Genomic DNA, 20283 nt, shown 5'->3' on the forward strand with positions numbered 1-20283 from the left:
AAGAGGACTTTCTTTGGCTCACTAGCTAGATGCTTAGAACCGGGAGAGACTGAATATGCCATGAGAGAAGTTCATGAGGGCACTTGACGGAACTATTCGGGGGCAGAATCGTTGGTTAGGAAGCTCATCAAAATAGGCTACTATTGGACCGAAATGGAGAAGGATGTGAAAGACTTCGTACGGAAATGCAACGAGTTCCAAAGACACGCTCTGATGATCCATCAACCAGGAGAAATGCTCCACTACGTCCAGTCTCCGTGGCCATTTAGGAAGTGGGTAATGGATATCATCAATCCCTGCTATGGACACCCGGTTATCTTAATTCATATTGTTCATGACCGACTATTTTTACAAATAGATGGAAGCTCAGGCATTCGAGAAGGTCCGAGAGAAAGAAGTCATTGGCTTCATTTGGGATCACATAATATGTCGATTTGGGATACCGGCCAAGATTGTTTGCGACAACAGGAAACAATTCATCGGCAGTAAGGTAAGTAAGTTTTTCAAAGATCACAAGATCAAGAAGATACTATCAACGCCTTACTACCCTAGTCGGAATGGGCATGCTTAATCAACGAACAAAATTACACTCCAAAACCTCAGAAAGAAGTCGACCTATTCGAAATGAAAGTGGAAGGAAATCTCGCACGAAGTCTTGTAGGCATACCGTACGACTTCGAAATCTAGCATCGGGGCCACCCTGTTTTCTTTAGTCTACAGAGCCGAAGCATTAAAACCAGTCAAGGTGGGGGAATCGAGCCTCAAGTTCCAGTATACAATCGAAGAGTCAAACAGCGAGGGCATGATCACGAGCCTATCTATTGGATGAAAGGCGGGAGGCCGCCCTAGTCCTATTGACTGCTTAGAAGCAGCAAACAAAAAGGTATTACAAACAAAGAGCCAGCCTCTAACACTTTCAAGTCGGGGACTTGGTATTGAGAAAGGTAACACTACATACCAAGAACCCAAACAAATGGAAATTGGGCCGAATTGGGGAGGACCGTATCGAGTTGTTTGGTGTACAACTACCAAAGAACTGGAAGGTGGAACACTTAAAATGGTAATACTACTAAGGTACATACTTAATTCCTTTATTATTTTGCTACATTACAGACTAACGTATGCAGGTACTCGGCCAGGGGAAGATATTGCTATTAGGTCTGAAAGCACGAGTTACACTCTTTTTCTCTTGAACCGATGTTGTCCTAAAGTGGGTTTTTTGGCAAGGTTTTTAGCGAGGCAACTGCAAAATGTGCTACCTTAGATTTGAAGACCGAGCTTAGACTAAAATCAATGATCATTTGCATCAGATCAACCGTATCTGAGCCCTCATAAGTTCCTACATTACCCCTACATTAAGATGTTTAACAATGGGAAAGAAAATTTTATGTGCCAAAAGCTAAGGCTTGGTGGTTAGGATTCATTGTAAGGGTCAAACGGTCATACGAATCGTGCCCACATAGTCCACTCTAGCCGCAGCACAAGAGTTATATGCATTCGATCATGTACCTTGCATATTAAGCAATGAAAGAAATTTCTACTTCCCTTACACTTTATTAATATGCAGTTTGTTTCTTAGATCTTGGATCCTAAATCCCACGGGCTATCCCTACCGGGGATTGTCAAACCCATGGGCTACCCCCACTCACAGACTGTCGTCCGATGAAAATTCGGACGACTGCTACCGAATCCCGGAGGCACCAAGCCTATTACGCAGTACCCGAATACAAAAGGCTATGGCCACCCTGAAAATGGCTTAGAGACATAGAGAGTCTGTACTCAGAAAGTAAGACGCTTACGAAAAATCGAAATCTATTAAAAGGTTACCCTCAACAAAGAAGTCGTCTAAGATACTTAAGCATCTTAAAGGCCTCTGAAAGAATGGACACTCTAGTCTACATTTGATTCTATGCTAAGGCATTAAAAACAACACATAAATAAAAATTGCAAATAGATGCTGAGAAGTAAAGATACGATATTTCCAAAAGGGAAATTTATATATTCCAAAAATAGTTACAAAGAAACGATAAAACGACATCAAAATAAACAAAAAAAATACACAAAGGGAAATTAAAAAATAACTAAGGCATTTACGCGGGTCTTCACCGGGGCTCGACTCGTCGTTGGAACCGTCGGAACCCTTGGAATCCTAAGAGCCTTCGGGACCCTCAGGATCGTAGAGTTCCTTTGCCTCGGCCTCAAGTCTCTTGGATTCCTCAATCTCGACCGACAAGTCAAAGCTTTGAGCATGGATCTCTTCAAGGGTCTCTCTTCGGGATAGCCACTTTATGTACTTGGTTTTTGTCTTTAAGCGGGCCTCGTCCACAACCATATCAGCTTTATACTGGGCCAACATTTCCTCGACGTCAGAAGAGGTTGCATCCAACTTGGACCTCAGTGCATCATATTATTATCCGAGGGCATCCAATTTCGTGACATCCGAACTTAGTTGTGCCCGGAGATCATCATTTAGCTGAGACCATTATCGGCTTTATCCTTTGCCACCCGGAGTTGGTACTCAGCCAATGCCAACTCCATTTTTGCAGCTTCTTTCTTCAAAGACAGAAGGTCCATCCTACCCTTCACACCTCGGTCGAGGCCTTGACCTCATCCATCTCAGCCCGAAGTTGGTCGATTAGGTCTATCTTCTCTTGGACCTACGAAGTTGTATTGTTAGTCACCACGACTAGCTTCTTGTTTTTAGCCTCAAATATCCTTACCTTCTCGACCAGGTCATTGTGCTCCCCTTTCAAGGACAAAGCCTCCTTCTGAGCCTTTTCCAGCTCGACTCGTAGAATTGGGAGGTCTTTGAGGGCCTCGTCTTGCTGCTCACTAATAGCTATGTACATGTACTTCTGCTGGAATTGCTCTTTGAGATCGAACTCGAGCTTGCTGATCTCCAAGAGGGACTTAAGAAAGCTTTAATGATGAAGCACAAAAGCCTGAAAAATAATGAAGTTATTAGGACAAGTTAGAAACTAATCATGATTTACATAAAGAGTATGGAGGGTAAACACCTTACACGGTTCATCGCCTATTGTGCCTTATTGAAGAGCCTCAATGTGCCTACTTCATTCATCTTTGTCAGGTCCTCTCGGTTGCCATGCATCGAATGTAGCTAGCTACACCCATCGGAGCGGACAAGACATGGGCATTATCCGACTCGTAAGAACGACCTTATCTTGTGCTCGGGGTCCACACTCGGAGTGGGGAATTACTTCACCAATTATGGACTCGAACTTGGCTCGCTCACTCTCGATTGTACATCCCTTTTTTAGACATACAAATGGCCAAGCCTGGAAAATTCCTCCAGTACGGCCATATCCATGCCATCAAAGAACGTGTTGAGGGCATCATCTGGGCACTGTGCCATCTCACTTGATTTCTCTTTGCCTGCTTGGGCCTCTTCAAGCATGGACTCGGTGTAGGAGGGGTTTTCCATGTGGTTAATGACATCAGCTATCTCTGTCAAGACATAAGCGGCTTCTCGGGAGGCCGCGACCTCCATCTCTAACTCTAGTTCCCGAACTAGAGAGGGATCGACCTTGTGGTCACTTTTCCGATCGCCGCTTGCTCCCTCTCATTGAAGGTCGCCCCATGAACAATGAACTCAAGGTCGTCATCCTTAGGATAATCCCTGAGCAGGTAGAAGGAATTAGAGTCTGGTACCCTGGACTTGGTGCACTTTTTTTATTTTTCGGACCCGAATGGTCACCTTTTTCTTCTTCGCCTAGGTATCCGGGGAACCCAGAACTTTCTTTTCTTCTTCTTTTTCTCCTCTTTGCGGTAGCCCCGGTCAGTCCCAAAGCGGAGGGTTCAACAACCGAGGATGAATCCTCGTCTTCATCCAATGGCATGAGTTCCATGGTCTTAGAAAAACCTGTAAGAAAAAAAAAAGACTTAGTAATGTGTAAGCTAAGAGTACGAAGTTAATTATTCGGGAAAGAACCTCACCATGGGAACGGGCCTCCCATTTTCCCTTCGAGAGCCTGCGCCATGCATGCTCAAAGTATAGCATCTGTTTGCAGATCCCCTCGATCCACACCTTGAAGTGGGGAACTGTATTAGGAACTTAGGCAACAGTTGCACAATAACAAACACGGGCAGTGAGAGAAAAAATAAAGGGAAACGACAAACAATCGAGAAGGAAAATACTTACCGGTTGCATTCCACTTCTTGGGGAATGACAGGAATTTGAAAGGGATGAGGTCTTCAATTTTCACCCGAATGAACCTCCCCTACCATCTTCGATCTCGATCCTCGTCGATGCTCGAGAATGAAGCCTTGCTTGCTTGGCGAACGAGCTTGATTAGCTCCCCTCAAAAGATTCGGGGATTATATAGGCGAAGTAGATGGTCAAGGGTGAACCAAGGGGTTTTGGTGTTGTTCACAAAGTGTCATAAGAGGATTACAATCCTCTAAGAGGACGGATGGATATTTCGAAGGCACACCTTGTACATTTTGCAAAAATCAAGGACAATGGGGTCCACCGGGGCGAGCGTGAAAGGGTAGGTGTAAACACTCAAGTACCCCTCCACATGAGTAATGATGTCATCATCAGGCCCGGGGACGACCACCTCTTTGCCCTCCCAGTTACAGTCCACCTAGATCGTGGTTAGTGTTTCCTTAGAAGATGTACCTCCATGCTCCCTCGCCTAGGTCCTTTTGTCTGGAGAACTTCTCGACGTTAAAATGATTCCCGATGAAGTAGCCTTCTAGTATAAAGCTCTTCAATGGGGGCTCCTGAGCCACTTCCAGAACGGCCACCTCAGCATCTGCGGTCGGGTTGGAAGATGAAGGAGCAGTTTATTGAGGGACAGACTTAAAAGTTTTTTCCATTGTAATTTGGGAAATATGAAGGTTGAAGGAAAAATATGAAGGTTTGAAGAAAAAATATGAAGATTTGAAGATCGAATGAAGGTTTGGGTTAAAGATACAAAGAGGATGTATGAGGATTGAAGATATGAAGGTTTAAGGAACAGTATATGAAGATTTGGAGGAGTTAAAAGCAATTAGAGAGTTCGAGCGTAAGTTCTAGAATCGGAAAGTAGAAGAAGTGAAAAAGGGTCGGAGCTTTTATAGAGGAAAAACAATCACTGCGCGACGTTTTACATTCGAGGACAGATAATGTAAAGCCCCGTAAAATTTTACCTAAAACCCGGGGTTTTATGATGCCAAGGTGGGCTTATGTGTTTGATGATTGTAGAAAGCTCGTCGTGGTATAGACTTTTTGGGTTATAAAGTACATCGAGGATTTGAAGGAATCATTTTGCAGACCATGGCATTTTTGCGGTCCGTTATGCGACCGCAGAACAACTTTATAGGCAGCAGATCAGATTCGGAGTGAAGCAGGACTTGAGCTAACTTTAAGGAGCATTATGCGGCTGCATAACCATTTCGAGGGCAGTACAATCCACTGTAGAACCAGCATGAGAAACCTTCGGAAGGAGGTTTTGTGGTCTATTATGTGACTGCAAAACTAATATGCGGACCGCAGATCTATCGCAGAGTCGAGCCCTGCCTAGTTTTTGGGATTCTTTCTGCGGGCCCCATACCTATTCTGCGATCCGGCCTGTGACCGTAGACCCATCATCATAGAGTTTAAGTTTGAAAATTTTCACCCGATCCAATTTTTATAAAAACAATTTTGGGGTTATTTTAGGGGTGTCCATTTGATTTATCGACTCGATTTTGACCCTTACCGATAATTACTTATCGATTATCGATTTGTACACATGCTTGTCGTTATCGTTTCAATAAGGTTTTGATTTTTTCCATTTTGATTTATTGATTTTTGGGGCTTATTGATTCAGTTATTGATTACGCCAATAAGAAAATTTGCGGGATTCTACGGAAAATATATCGCTATAAACACGCCTAACTAATATGGACAAAAAGAAGCTAAAATAAGATGAACACCGTTTATAACATAAAATTTGTGTCAACAAGCACATGCAATGAAACTAAAGTGAGGGATCAAATGTATGCCACCAACACTCCAACGGTATAAAAAAAATAAAAATACATCATCACGGCTAATTCTATTTTCCATTAATTTGAACTTCATTCCCTTGAGCTTTAAATATGATCATTCCTTAAATGTGGTAGATGAAATAATATGGTTAGGGACTTAGGGTAAAGGAAAGGGTATTATAGAATAAGGGTAAAAAAAATTAGTAGATCTTATCAGTTTATCGATAAACCGATAACCGAAGAGTACAAAATCGAAATCGAAATCGATAACTCGATAAGGAAAATTTCGAAATCGAAATCGATAAATCGATAACAAATAATCGATTCGATTTATTGATAAACCGATTCGAATGCACACCCCCTAGGTTATTTTGCCAAGGTAAAACACATGAGAAGTAATTTAGAGAGAGTGGAAGGATCCCCAAGTGCATTGATCATCAATCCCTGCCCCAACCTTGAAGATTCAAGGGAATCATTCACCAGACCATCATATACCCAGATAAGACTTTGTCCTAAAACTTTCGTGCGAGAGGTTATGGGTTTAAGTATGTTGTGGAGTTGGAAATAAGCCGCACATGTGACACTAGGTGATAGTATGTGGGTTTTTGAACTATTTTAGGTAGTATCTTGTTGAAATTGGTTGAGGGAGGAAGGGATTACCATTGTCGAGCTATGTAGTCTGTTTTGCATAGTAAATGTTTGACGAAATTCCCAAGAGAGCCATACCATGAGGATCCTTCTAATTATTATCCGATTTTCGTTTTCTTCCTATAGGTTGATATTGCTAGAAGTGCTGGGACATTGTAGTAATTTAAGGAATCTCAAAGCGAGGTATATTGGCTAAACTTCTCTCTTAGAATTGAATCCCACGGTATTCGCGTAAGTCTCAAGTATGATGGGTTAATTACTTACTTCTCATGTACTGAGTTATTTATTATAAATTTGACTATTGCGAATAAACTCTATGTCGAAAGATACATGTTCAAAATGTATTCCGAATGCTCTTATCATATTGTGTTATCCTCCGAGAATGTATTCAAATGTGATCCTGTGTCAAAATATTATGAATTCAATCATGTCTCAATCGCTAATTTTTACGCCAAAATGTGTAAGAAAGCTCAATGTGACTAAGATTCTTATTTGCTCATTCGTGTACTAAAAGTCGTGATTAGTGATGCTTTGTTGTTAATAATCCGTTATGGTGCTTGAAAGTGAAAAGGGTGAACATGAAATACGAAATACGACCAAAGTGCGAAGAATGATATTACATTTGTGGCCACTGGTGCCAATGAAATGAAAAGATGAGTAAAAGACTATGAAATGAGTTGAAAGCCCTTTATATAATAAACATTTGGGAGTATCATTAGTCACCGAGGAAGGGTAGGTTGAAATAACCTAACCCTGAAACTACACGTGCCGGTGTATGAGTGGATTGTGATTATTCCCCTTATTTGGGCCGAGATTGATGTGATGAGATTATTCCCCTTAATTTGGATAAGATGATTTGCTAGCGAAGGGTGATGTCAATCCACATGGCATTGTGGTGGGACGGCCTAGCCGATCGGGGCAAGATCGGATGCCATGCCACACACATGGTGGTGATTGTGCATGAGATTGTGATTGAGATAATGATTGAGATTGTGATTGTGATTGTGATTATGATTGGATATCTTTGGGTAGATGGCCTAGCCGATCGGTCCGTGATCGGACTTCGTGCTAAAGACATGGTGGTATATCGGTGCTAAAGATCTCTCAACCTAAAATATGAAAATTTACTTGAAAACTTGTCTTGCTCCTAACTTGATGTTTTGGTATTGTTTGAGGCTCCCATTGATTCTATGATTTTTTTTCTTGTATTATTACTCGTTCTATTGAGAGGGTGTTTAGTCATTCGTACTAGTACTATTCTATATGTACTAACGCCCCTTTTGCCGGGGGAGATGCATCTTTGATGGATGTAGGTGGTTTGATAGACTTTAAATACTCTTGCCTTATGTTTTGATGATCTAAAAAACTTACTGTTAAGAACCAGATAGGGAACCTGACCTACTTGGATTGCTGCAAGCTTTAACGGATTCCAGCTAAAGGTGAACTGCAAAAGCTTCAGGAGCTAAGAACCCACACAAGAACCTGATACTCTTATGGTTTCCTTACAGCAGTACAGAGTCAATTGGACACAGCTGGAAATGAAGTGACTGACGGCACTATTTTCTGCCGCACTGCACTGTCCGCCCACTCATTCTCTAACCAAACAAAGTACTCACATCATTTCAAGTGATGTGATCAAGATGTACCCACAATGAGCTTTATACAAAACATCACTGGAAGGTTTCTTTTTCTCATTCAAGCATCTTGCAAAAACAGAAGAAATTAATCCTCACAAGCTTGAAGAACAAGGTTGAACACAACTACGGACCAGTTCCAAAAAGATAGCCTATTGTTGTCCTAGTTGAGTTGTAACCTTGTCGTTGTACTTATTGTATCTCCTAAACTGCTTACCTAGAAGTGTTTGATTAGGAATCCTCTTGAAAATCCGTAAACTCCTTGAGTTTATACTGTGACTAGATTTAGTCATAAAGAAAAGTCTTTGTAATTGTAGAGTTACAAAGTGGCTTGTGGTGAGAGCATCACAAGTTAGAAAAAGCCTTTGTAACTAGAAAGTAGCAAAGTGGCTTGTGGTAAGAGTACCACAAGTTAGTTGAGTAAATCCTTTGCAATAGGAATTATTGTAAAGTGGCTTGTAATAGGTAGATTACAAGTTAGTGAAGTTAAAAGCCTACAGGTATAGGTCGTGATTTTTTGATCCCCTTGTGTGAGATTTTTCCACGTAAAAATCCTCTGCCTCATTTACATACTATTTTATTAGCATTCTCAGCAGAATCTTGTAGAGGACCAGGTACTCTACAGTTTGGTGGACCCATACAAATTAATAATTGGTATCGGAGTAGGTTCCTCATATCAAGTTAACACCTAGGAAGGATCCTCATGGCGGCTCCACCAAATTTTGAAGAAGGTCATTCCATATACCAACCCCTCAAGTTTAATGGACAATGTTATTGGTGGTGGAAATCTAGAATGCGCGATTTCATCATGGATGAGGAATATGAGCTATGGGATATCATTTGTGATGGTCCTTATGTTCCAATCAAGGTACTAGAAGAATTTCCATTTTCAATGGCAAAAACCAGCAAAGAAGACACTGAAGAATACAAGAAAGCTATGGAGAAGAATTTTCGTGCCAAGAAAATTCTAGTATGTGGAATGGGACCTGAAGAGTACAATAGAATATCTACTTGTGACACTACAAAGGAAATATGGGAAGCTTTGCAAACAACTCATGAGGGAACTACACAAGTAAAACAGTCTGAAGATAAACCTAATACTGGTGATAGTTCCATGATGGCAGTTGAAGGCAAGAAGATTGGATATGACTCAACTTTTTCTTTGATGGCTCAATCAGATGACGATGAAGACAATGTCAACAAAGAGGTAAACTTCAGGGATGTTCAGAGAAATCTGAAATCCTATTCTCCAAAAAACTCATGTGTTTAGCTGATGTTTTAATCACTACTTTTTGTAGTCTTGTGGAGGATAGGGATTCTTTGATCTTAGAATTAGAAGAATCTGAACATACTAGAGAAGATTTAGTGGTTGGAGTTACTGACCATAAGAAAACCATTGAAATCCTTAGAAAAGAAAAGAGTAATCTGTTGGCAGAAATTGTAGACCAAAAGGAAACAATAGTAAAACCATGGACTAAGTCAAAACCTGAAAGTTCTGAAAGAGGAAAGGAGATAGCAAGTGAGGAATACATTAGGCTTGAAGATGAGGTGAAAGCTATGAGATTTAGGATTTGTGCTGAAATTGAGAAACGAGCTTCTCCAAACCAATCTAGAAAGAGTAATGAATGATCTTGAAAAGTCTCTAAAGTGGACCTGGTCCTCAGAAGCTACCACTGCCTTACTTACTAACGATTGTGAAAAAAGGCAGGGAGCAGGGTTCCAAAGGGAGAAAACTCCTCACAACCCTCACAATAAGTATGTCATTGTCTCTGATAACTGGCACCATACCCAATGTGGGAACACTGGGCGCTTCAAGAAAGGTGTCTAGGCCAAGAATCAATCAGTTCAGAAAGTCAAAATGACTGCTAAAATCGTGACCAAAAAAGAGGGACCAGGTTCTACTCACAAAAAATACACATTACCTGCATGGACTAAGGGAGCTCTTATTCATCATCTTGCTTACTACAAGGGACCCAAACTTGTTTGGGTTCCTAAAACTAACTCCTAATCTCTTGTGCAGGAAAAGTGAAAGGAAGCGGTCAATAATGGTTCGTGGATAGTGGGTGTTCGAAACACATGACTGGGAACACCACAGACTTTCTTTCACTAAAAGCCCTGCAAGGAGGGAGTGTATCCTTTGGCAATGGTAAAAAGGGGTACATTCTTGGAATTGGAAAAGTTGGGAAGTCACTCGCTCATTCTATTGAAAACTATGTCAATGGGTTTAAGTACAGTCTCCTGAGTGTTTCTCAAATCTGTGATAAAGGAAACAAGGTGGAATTCCAAAATATGTACAGTCACTGACCCTATGACCGGTGAAATAGTATTGGTGGCCAAAAGATACAAGAACATCTATATTACTGACTTCAAATCTTTATAGAATGGTGATCTGAGTTGTCTGAAAGTTGTTGACGATGATGCTGAACTATGACAGAAGACTAGGCCATGCAAGCTTTTCCCTTATGAACAAACTAATTCTGAAGGACCTGCTCCATGGTCTGCCTTTGTCACAATTCAAGATGCAGAAAGTCTGTGATGCATGTGCTAGAGGAAAACATGTGAAGTCCTCATTTAAGTCTAAAAGAGATGTGAGCACCTCAAAGCCGCTTGAGCTTCTGCATATGGATCTGTATGGACCTATGAGGGTACAAAGTAGAGGAGGAAAAAGATACATTTTTGTAATCATGGAGGACTATTCCAGATTCACATGGACTCTGTTTCTCAGAACAAAAGATGAAACTGTTGAAGTGTTTGTGGCCTTTGTGAAGAAAATCCAAGTGAAGATGGAGTCTAGAGTTGTATGCATTAGATCAGATCATGGGATAGAATTTGACAATGTCAAATTTGATGAATTCTGTAATGCAAATGGCATCACTCACAACTTCTCAGCTCCCAGAACTCCCCAGCAAAATGGAGTAGTAGAAAGGAATAATAGAACTCTAGAAGAAATGGCAAGAACAATGTTGATTGACAGTGGAATTGCAAAGAACTTCTGGGTTGAAGCTGTCAACACTGCCTGCTACTTAGTGAATAGGTGCATGATCAGATCACTTCTGAACAAGACCCCGTATGAATTGTTGAATGGAAGAAAACCCAAGCTGACTCACCTAAGAACATTTGGATGCAAATGTTATGTTCTCAACAATGGAAAGGATCAGCTTGGTAAATTCGATGCAAAAGTGATGAAGGAATATTTCTTGGTTACTCCTCTCAAAGCAAGGGTTACAAGATATATAACAAGTGGAGTCAATGTGTTGAGGAAAGTGTCCATGTTATTTTTTATGAATCCTATCCATCATTTGAGAAGAGTGTCGAGGAAGATCAAGATGCAGAACCCTTACTCTTTCTTGATGAAGTCATTAACATGACAAATGGAAAGGCAGATATGATGAGTCAGGTAAAGGAGCCAAATGAACGCAACACTATCTCATCATCAACAGAACCAAGCACTTCAATTACAACCACTGAAACTGAAGAAAGGGTGGTTGATGCAGTTCAGGGAACTCCACTAGCACCTAAGAGAAAGATAGAGGAAAATTAGCCAAACATACCTTCCTCCTCTCAAAATGAACCTCGGGCGTCTAATTGGAGACACCAAACCTCTCACCCTATAGATAACATCATTACCCCTGTAGATTCCGGAGTACAAAACAGGTCAAGAGCCAGAAATTCACTTGCCTTCTGAGCCTTTCTCTCCCAAGGAAGCCTTGAAAGATGCAGATTGGATTATAGCCATGCAAGACGAGCTGCATCAGTTTGAGAGAAACAATGTGTGGCACCTAGTACCTAGACCCCCAGATCGAACCATTACCGGAACCAGATGGGTATTCAGAAACAAGCTTGATGAACATGGAGTTACCACAAGGAACAAGGCCAGGCTAGTGGTCCAAGGCTACAATCAAGAGGAAGGGATTGACTATGATGAAACGTTTGCTCCAGTGGCTCGCATGGAAGCTATCAGAATTCTAATCGCTTTTGCATCTCATATGGAATTCACCTTGTTCCAAATGGATGTCAAGAGTGCATTTTTGAATGGACTCCTTAAGCAAGAAGTCTATGTGAAGCAACCCCCAGGGTTTGAATGTCATGAGCACCCTGAATATGTGTTCAAACTAGACAAAGCTCTGTATGGGCTAAAGCAGGCTCATCGAGCTTGGTATGAAAGACTGTCAAAGTTCCTCTTAGAAAAAATGGTTTTAAAAGAGGGAAAATTGACAACACTCTTTTCTTAAAGAAACAAAAAAGAAACCTGCTCATCGTTTAGGTTTATGTTGATGATATCATTTTTGGAGCAACAGCTGACTCTCTTTGTGAAGAATTTGCAAAACTTATGGGAAGTGAATTTGAAATGAGCATGATGGGAGAATTAAACTTCTTCTTGGGTCTTCAAGTAAAAGTCACCAAAGGGTACTTCCAATTGTCAGCAAAAATATATCAGGGAACTCTTGAAGAGGTTTGACATAGAAGCATCAAAGGTGATAGACATTCTCATTGCAACTACCACTCGACTGGACATGGATGAAACTGGATCTCCTGTGAATCAAACAATGTATAGAGGCATTATTAGGTCTCTCCTCTATCTCGCTGCATTGTTTTCAACGTGGGGCTATGTGCGAGGTTTCAATCAAATCCCAAGGAATCTCACTTGAAAGCTGCCAAAAGAATACTGAGATATCTCAAAGGAACACAGGACCTGGTGTTGTATTATCCATCAGGTGATAGTTTTAATCTGATTAGGTATGCTGATGCAGACTATGTAGGTTATTTGGTGGACAGAAAAAGCACTTCTGAAATGGCTCACTTCTTAGGTTCATGTCTTATCTCTTGGGGAACAAGGAAGCAGAATTCAGTGGCTCTATCAACAGCTGAAGCTGAATATGTAGCTGCAACATCTTGATGTACTCAACTTCTATGGATCAAGTAGCAAATGGAGGATTTTGGGGTACTCACTGAGAGTGTGCCCCTTCTATGTGACAACATCAGTGCACTCAACATGGCCAAGAATCCATTTCAACATAAAAGGACAAAACATATTGATGTGAGGCATCATTTTCTGAGAGATAAATGTGGAGGAAGGGTTGATATGTATGAACTTCTGCAACACAGAAGCAAATTGCAGACATTTTCACCAAGGCACTAAGTAGGGAATAATTTGAAAGAAATAAAGTTGAGACTGTTGAAGCCAAATTAAGAACCTGTTTCCTCTTTGGCTGACTCTTATCCTTAAGAAATAACTAGCTCAAAGTGTTTTTTGGCCATGTCTAACTCACTTTAATATCATTGCAAGTAAACACGCATGATGAGCATAGAGGCGATAGATGCAGTGCATGAATGATAAAAGAGGATTGATTCTTTTCAAAACAAAAAAAAATTAAGAACCAGGTTCATGTACTAAAGGTTAGTAGTTCTGTGCATCCTTTTAATATACGTCTTAAAAAGGGTACAAAATACAACTGCCATGTCATCAACTTTTCAGATCTTGATGTCACGTCCTTCAATTCAAAATGTTCCATCTCCCTCTGAAACATTGCAATTTTGCATGCCCAATCGTTGTTTCAGAACCAGTGCTTATTCCTCTCCCCTCATAACTATCCTCTCCTTTTAGAAACCCTCTCTTCTGCTCTTCTTAACCATAAGTCCTATACTAGAATCATCCAAAAGGGACGGATTGTCACACCACTTCTTTCAATGGCTGAGAAAACTTCCGATCTCTCAACCTCAGCTGTAACTACCACTGACCCATCTATGGAAGCTTTCATTTTGACTAAGCCTTCCTCACTCTCTATCACTCCTGCTGATGCAGTCACACCTTCCCCAATTTCCCAATCTCTTTCCAACTCAGAAACCCTTGAAACTACTATTTCGTTCTCCCCATTGTCTCTTGTTCCCACCAGTCAAAACCTAAGTGGAGAACAAGGTCAAAATATTGAGTTCACAAAGGGTTCTGCCATCATTGCCACCGATTCCATGGTTGTGGAAGCACCGGTTGAAGAAGAAAAAGATGTTTTAACTGTGTTTGTAGTATCCACTGATGGGGTATTGCATGAAATTACATCCCGGAAAAATGAGACACACGGTGTGGAGGAAGAAGGAGCCATTGTGGCTGTTGAAGGGGATGTAGTAGCAGATACTACTGGGGCATCACATAAGGAACCTGATCCCTCACCGAAGGACCCAGGTCAGGGCTCTCATCCCCAAGACACTATTGTTCCTATATTCGATGTTGTGCCCTGGGAATTCAAGCACCTGAAATGCAATCCAATAATGAAGAAGACCTGGATAATGTGGCTCTTGATGCATTCATAAGTAAGCGAAGGGTTGTGTACATCCCTGAGTCTAAAATCAAACGACCTACTACCAGGCTTCAAGTCAAAGTGGCCTACGACTCTGCTCTTCAAAAGAGCAAGAAGAGTAGTAAGAAGAAAAGAAGAAAGTTGGTGAAGGATGGTGTACCTATAAGTGATGAGGCTATCCCTGTAGTCGAGGTGGAAGAGGGAACTCCAGAGGAACCTGGTTCACTTGTTAGGCGGTCCTCGAAAAAGGCAAAGCCTATTTCAATGGAGAAAGGGTCAACATCTAAGTCTAAGATGAAGGAGGCAGTGAGTGAGTTTTCCATGTGTGATGAGGATGTACTAGTCAAGTCCAAGGGAAAAGGCAAAGTCAGTGGAGAGAAGTTTGGGAAACGCAAGTCTGAATCTATTGAAGAATCTAGTTCTGTGAAGAAAATGAGAAGTGAAGTCAGCCTTGGCTCTAAGTGCCTGAGGCATCAAAAAGTTCTGCTGGGTCGTACGTTTGACCCAGCAATCTTTGAGATGGACGAAATGCGCCAAATTCTGGAAATGGTCGAGTTTCAACAATGGGTGCATCTATTTCACATTGATGCACCTAAGGTGTATGAGGAGGAGGTACAAAGTTTCTTTGCTAGCCTCTTTCCAGTTGATACTGACCATGTCTATGCTTTGGTCAATGGGGTGGACTCGTCTTTGATGTAAAATTGCTTGGATAGATTTTAAAAGTTCCTACAGTTGGGGTGTCGAGTGTACGAGATATTTGTCAGTATATATTCAGAAATGCAGTGGTGAAAGACAATGCTAATCAGAATGGGGACCAAATCCATAAGAAAACACTACTCCCTATTTACCAGTTGTTGTTTGAATTGGTTAACAAAGTCCTGTTGCCTAGAGCGCAAAGGAGGTCAGTGACTTCTAAGTCCGACCTATTCCTAATGGAGCAACTGGACGGTTTCAATCTTGTGAGTCTGCCTACTATTATGATAGAACACATTGCCACCTTCAAGGACGATAATCATGGCCTTCCCTATGGATTCTTGCTTACTCCAGTGTTCAAATTCTTTAAAGTTCCACTAGGAATAGGTAAAGTGGGGACTCGAAGCAGACCTTCTCACAGACAACTTTGGAAGAGTGCGAGTGTGTGGAAAAGTATGGAGGGCTAGGAAGTACATCAATCATTTCTCAGCTTATCAAAAACAATGCAGCTGAGGAAATTCGTCGGTTAAAGGCCAGGAATGCTATCCTGGAAGGTCATCAAGCCCGAGGGTTTCCCATGTCGAATGATGAAGTGGCTCGTTTGACACAAGAGAATGATGATCTCAAGGCGCAAGTTGAGAACCTGAAGGCAGAACTGCTCAATGAGCAAAAGTCAGGAAACTCCTGAATAGACCTCGTTCTATAGACACTTGCTGCAGCTACCAAGCCTTTTACTCCTAATGCCCCCTAAGTACCCCTTCAATGACCAATTTTCTGGATATGTTTCTTATGTTTTTTTTGGTTCTTTGTTGATGGTTTGGCAGATGTCTTTTTTGTTTTCTTTTTTTGATGGTTGGGATGAAACGCTACTACTCCCATTAGCAAGTCCAAATGTTACCTCTCGCCTTTTTCAAAGACAGAGGCATATTAAATCGTTATTAATATAAATCCTCATTTTATTATGTCAGTACTCTCTCTCTGTGTGTGTTCTATTCTCTATCATGATTGTGTGCACATATGTGGCATGAGTTTGCTTAGCTGAATTCTTTGTACTGGTGTTCTTTTTAATGATGCCAAAAGGGGGAAATAGGACTCAGGGGGAAACACATGGGGGAACTGGTTCTTAATGCTCTGACCATGTAAACTATTGTTACGATAAAGCATAGTCTCAAGGGGAACTCTGTGTTCTCCTAAGTTCCCTGATACTTTGAAATTGGTTCTTACTGCTCAAATTCCACCCTATAAATGTTAAGTTTGCCATCATCAAAAAGGGGGAAGTTGATAGACTTTAAATACTTTTGCCTTATTTTTGATGATCTAACAAACTTACTATTAAGAACCAGATAGGGAACCTGACCTACTTGGATTGTTGCAAGCTTTAACGGATTCCAGCTAAAGGTGAACTGCGATTGCTTCAGGAGCTAGGAACCCACACACGAACCCGATACTCTTGTGGTTTCCTCATAACAATACAGATTCAATTGGATACAACTGGAAATGAAGTGACTGACGGCACTGTTTCTGCCACACTGCACTGTCCGCCCACTCATTCTCTAACCAGACAAAGTACTCACATCATTTCAAGTGATGTGATCAAGATGTACCTACAATGAGCTTTATACAAAACATCACTGGAAGGTTTCTGTTTCTCATTCAAGCATCTTGCAAAAACAGAAGAAATTAATCCTCACAAACTTGAAGAATAAGGTTGAACGCAACTACGGACCAGTTCCGAAAAAATAGCCTGTTGTTGTCCTAGTTGAGTTGTAACCTTGTCGTTGTACTTATTGTATCTCCTAAACTGCTTACCTAGAAGTGTTTGATTAGGAATCCTTTTGAAAATCCGTAAACTCCTTGAGTTTATGTTGTGACTAGATTTAATCATAAAGAAAAGTCTTTGTAATTGTAGAGTTACAAAGTGGCTTGTGGTGAGAGCATCACAAGTTAGAAAAAGCCTTTGTTACTAGGAAGTCGCAAAGTGGCTTGTGGTAAAAGTACCACAAGTTAGTTGAGTAAATCCTTTGCAATAGGAATTATTGTAAAGTGGCTTGTAATAGGTAGACTACAAGTTAGTGAAGTTAAAAGCCTACAGGTGTAGGTCGTGATTTTTTGATTACCTTGTGTGAGATTTTTCCACGTAAAAATCTCCTGCCTCATTTACATATTGTTTTATTAGCATTCTCAGCAGAATCTTGTAGAGGACCAGATACTCTACAGTTTGGTGGACCCATACAAATTAACATGGTTCCTTAGCAGGCAACCCACGCTCCAAAGCCGGATTCACATTTGAGTGAGCAAACTCATAACCCATAGCAATTTTAACAGTTCTCAAGTAGTAGCATTTTTCATGTTACCTTGTTTAGTATTCATGGTATCTCACATGCTTTACTCGTATACTATTTTATACTTGTATTGCTTTGTATTACTTAAGTATGCATTATCAAGCAATTTTTAAAGACTTGTGTGAGGGTTAAGTTCGGAGATCGAGTGGATGATCTTGCCGGATCTTTTTAACTCACAATTAATGCATGTGTGCAGGTTCTATTGAGGATGATCCAACAGCTGAACTTATCTTAGCCATTATTACTTTTTCGCGAGGCAATATTAGTTCTATCTGTATGTTTAGTTTAGACCTTAGTTTTTGAGTTGGGTCTTGTACTTCGTACTCATATTCTAGTACTCCATAACTAAGCTTTTCATTGGGTTGTATTAGATGTTTTGATATTATGCTTCGTTTTCACATTTTTTTTTTATCTATATAAGACATATTTAGTAGTACTAGCCTTTGGGTACGCGCGTTGCGTGTGTATACCGTCCCAATGAATAAAAAAATTTAAGAAAATTACATAAATATTCTATTAAAATACTTTTGCTTGTTTGTTTTCTTATGAAAAAGTTTTTACCAATTTTTCCATTATGTTGTATTTATATTTTAACTTCACAAAATACATGTATATATGGTTTTCTATCCATCAAAACCTTGGTTTCTTTTTACTTTTTTCCCCACGTATAAATGGCAAGTGTTTCATATCACTTAGATATTTGCATTAGTTTGTACACAAAAAGTTATATTGCTAAAAATATTTTGTTCTAAAATATTCTGAAAGAAACAGAAAATTACAGTTGGAACCGTCAATGGTTAGCATTTCATACGAAATTATGAAAGAATAAAAAATGTAATTCATAAAAAGAAAATTATTTTCTATATTAGATTGAAGTTCCGAAAATATGTATATTCCAAATGAGTATCACATAAGCATTTCAAGTATTAGTAAAGTAAACATTATTATTGAAATTTGAATACCACTAAATCAAGCATTTCTTAAATTTTATTTACTCAATTCCTGGAAGAGTACCATATATATTATGTATCATGATGTATATGCATATAATAAGCAATGGAAGAGACTCAATAGAATAAACAACGAAACAAACAAACATATTGGAGGAATGTATATACCTCATAAGAATTCACAAAATATTTGTCAAAATACCTAGCTTCTTCAGTTGTTGGCTATGCTCAAATCAGAAACCAAAATTGTCTTGTTCTTCCCATCTCAATTTACCGCAAGAGTTATTTAAAAAGGGTAACATATGTGAAACGTAATATCCCTTCCAGATCATTAATTTTTTTATTGTAGAAGGAACACGATCGAGTTGGAAGAATATATTGTGAATAATATTGTGGTGAGCAAGAGAATTCCAATTGAAGAGTGTATTTTTTGCATTAGAATCTAGAATTCTATTATTAGTTGACTTCCTTTTTATTTACGTCTAAATTTTAGGAATATATACATTTCTTACCTTTTCTGTATTTACCTAGGATTCTAAGAATTTTTCTTCTTAATGTTGGGTACAGTTTCATTGTTTATAAGTTTCAAAGCTAATAAATCTACATTTATAAAACAAAAGTTAGATATCAAAGTACTAAATATTAGAAAAGTTGACATGAAAAGTTATTACATAGTTAAAATATGGAAAAGATTTATATAAGGTCAAATAACAATCAATTTTAAAATTCTAAATATTAAGATTTTTATGTATCAAATAAGGAAAGATTTAATAATAAAAATTTAATAGATTTCAAAGTCATAAATATTAGAAACATAATTCAATTGCTATGTCCAATGTGAAAACTAATTTAAAGGGTAAAAAAGATGAACGACGGTTCGCTAAGAGGCTTCGTGATATCGAGTCATGTAATACATGTTTCAGATGATATATAGTAAAATTTAATAGAACATAGCCGGTGATGTGCAGGTTCAATTAATAGAATCAGTAGAGAGTACCTAATACGATTGGAGAACATAAAAAGATTTTTATTTCAATAACTTCATTGTTAATGGTGGTAAAGCAGAGTAGCATCGGTTACTATCTTGTATTTGCACATTTTTTATGCGTCTATATTTTAGAAGGGAAACTATTTCATATAAATATTATCTGTATTTTATATAGAGGTAACATAAAATTAGCTGATGATAGAACGTAACTCGTAAATCACAACAACAATAACAACGACCTACTAAAATCCCGCAAAGTGGGGTCTGGGGAGGATAGTCTGTGTGCAGACATTACTAAGAATGTTAAACGGGTGGGTCGGGCCAGGCTGGGTTGGGATTTTTTGGACCCGTACGGGTTATGGTCCGGGCCAGTTACCGGTTGAGGCTTACCGAGTTTAACGAGTTCGGGTTCATTCGGGTAAAAATTGAACCGTAAGGGTTACGGGTTGAGAGGGTTGGGTCAGGTTTAGTGTATTTTTTAATTTTTTTTTTGTATTTTGTATAATTATTGTAAGTTTTATATTAATATAAAGAATACAAGGAAGATAGGAAAAAATTGCACTTATAAATTGCAAGTGCTACATTTATTTCAAAATTCAAACTTACAAATTGAAAGGTTTACATTTAACAACAAGTAAATTAACCAAAAAAGAGTAAATCAAAGGTCATTGCCTTAGTAAGTTCTTCATAATCAATATGAACTGAGTGACCTTCTTCTGGAGTGTTAAATTCGGATGGGTTACCATGTGTTAATATATCTCC

This window comes from Nicotiana sylvestris, chromosome 9 (assembly GCF_000393655.2).
Source record: "Nicotiana sylvestris chromosome 9, ASM39365v2, whole genome shotgun sequence".
Taxonomy (NCBI): domain Eukaryota; kingdom Viridiplantae; phylum Streptophyta; class Magnoliopsida; order Solanales; family Solanaceae; genus Nicotiana; species Nicotiana sylvestris.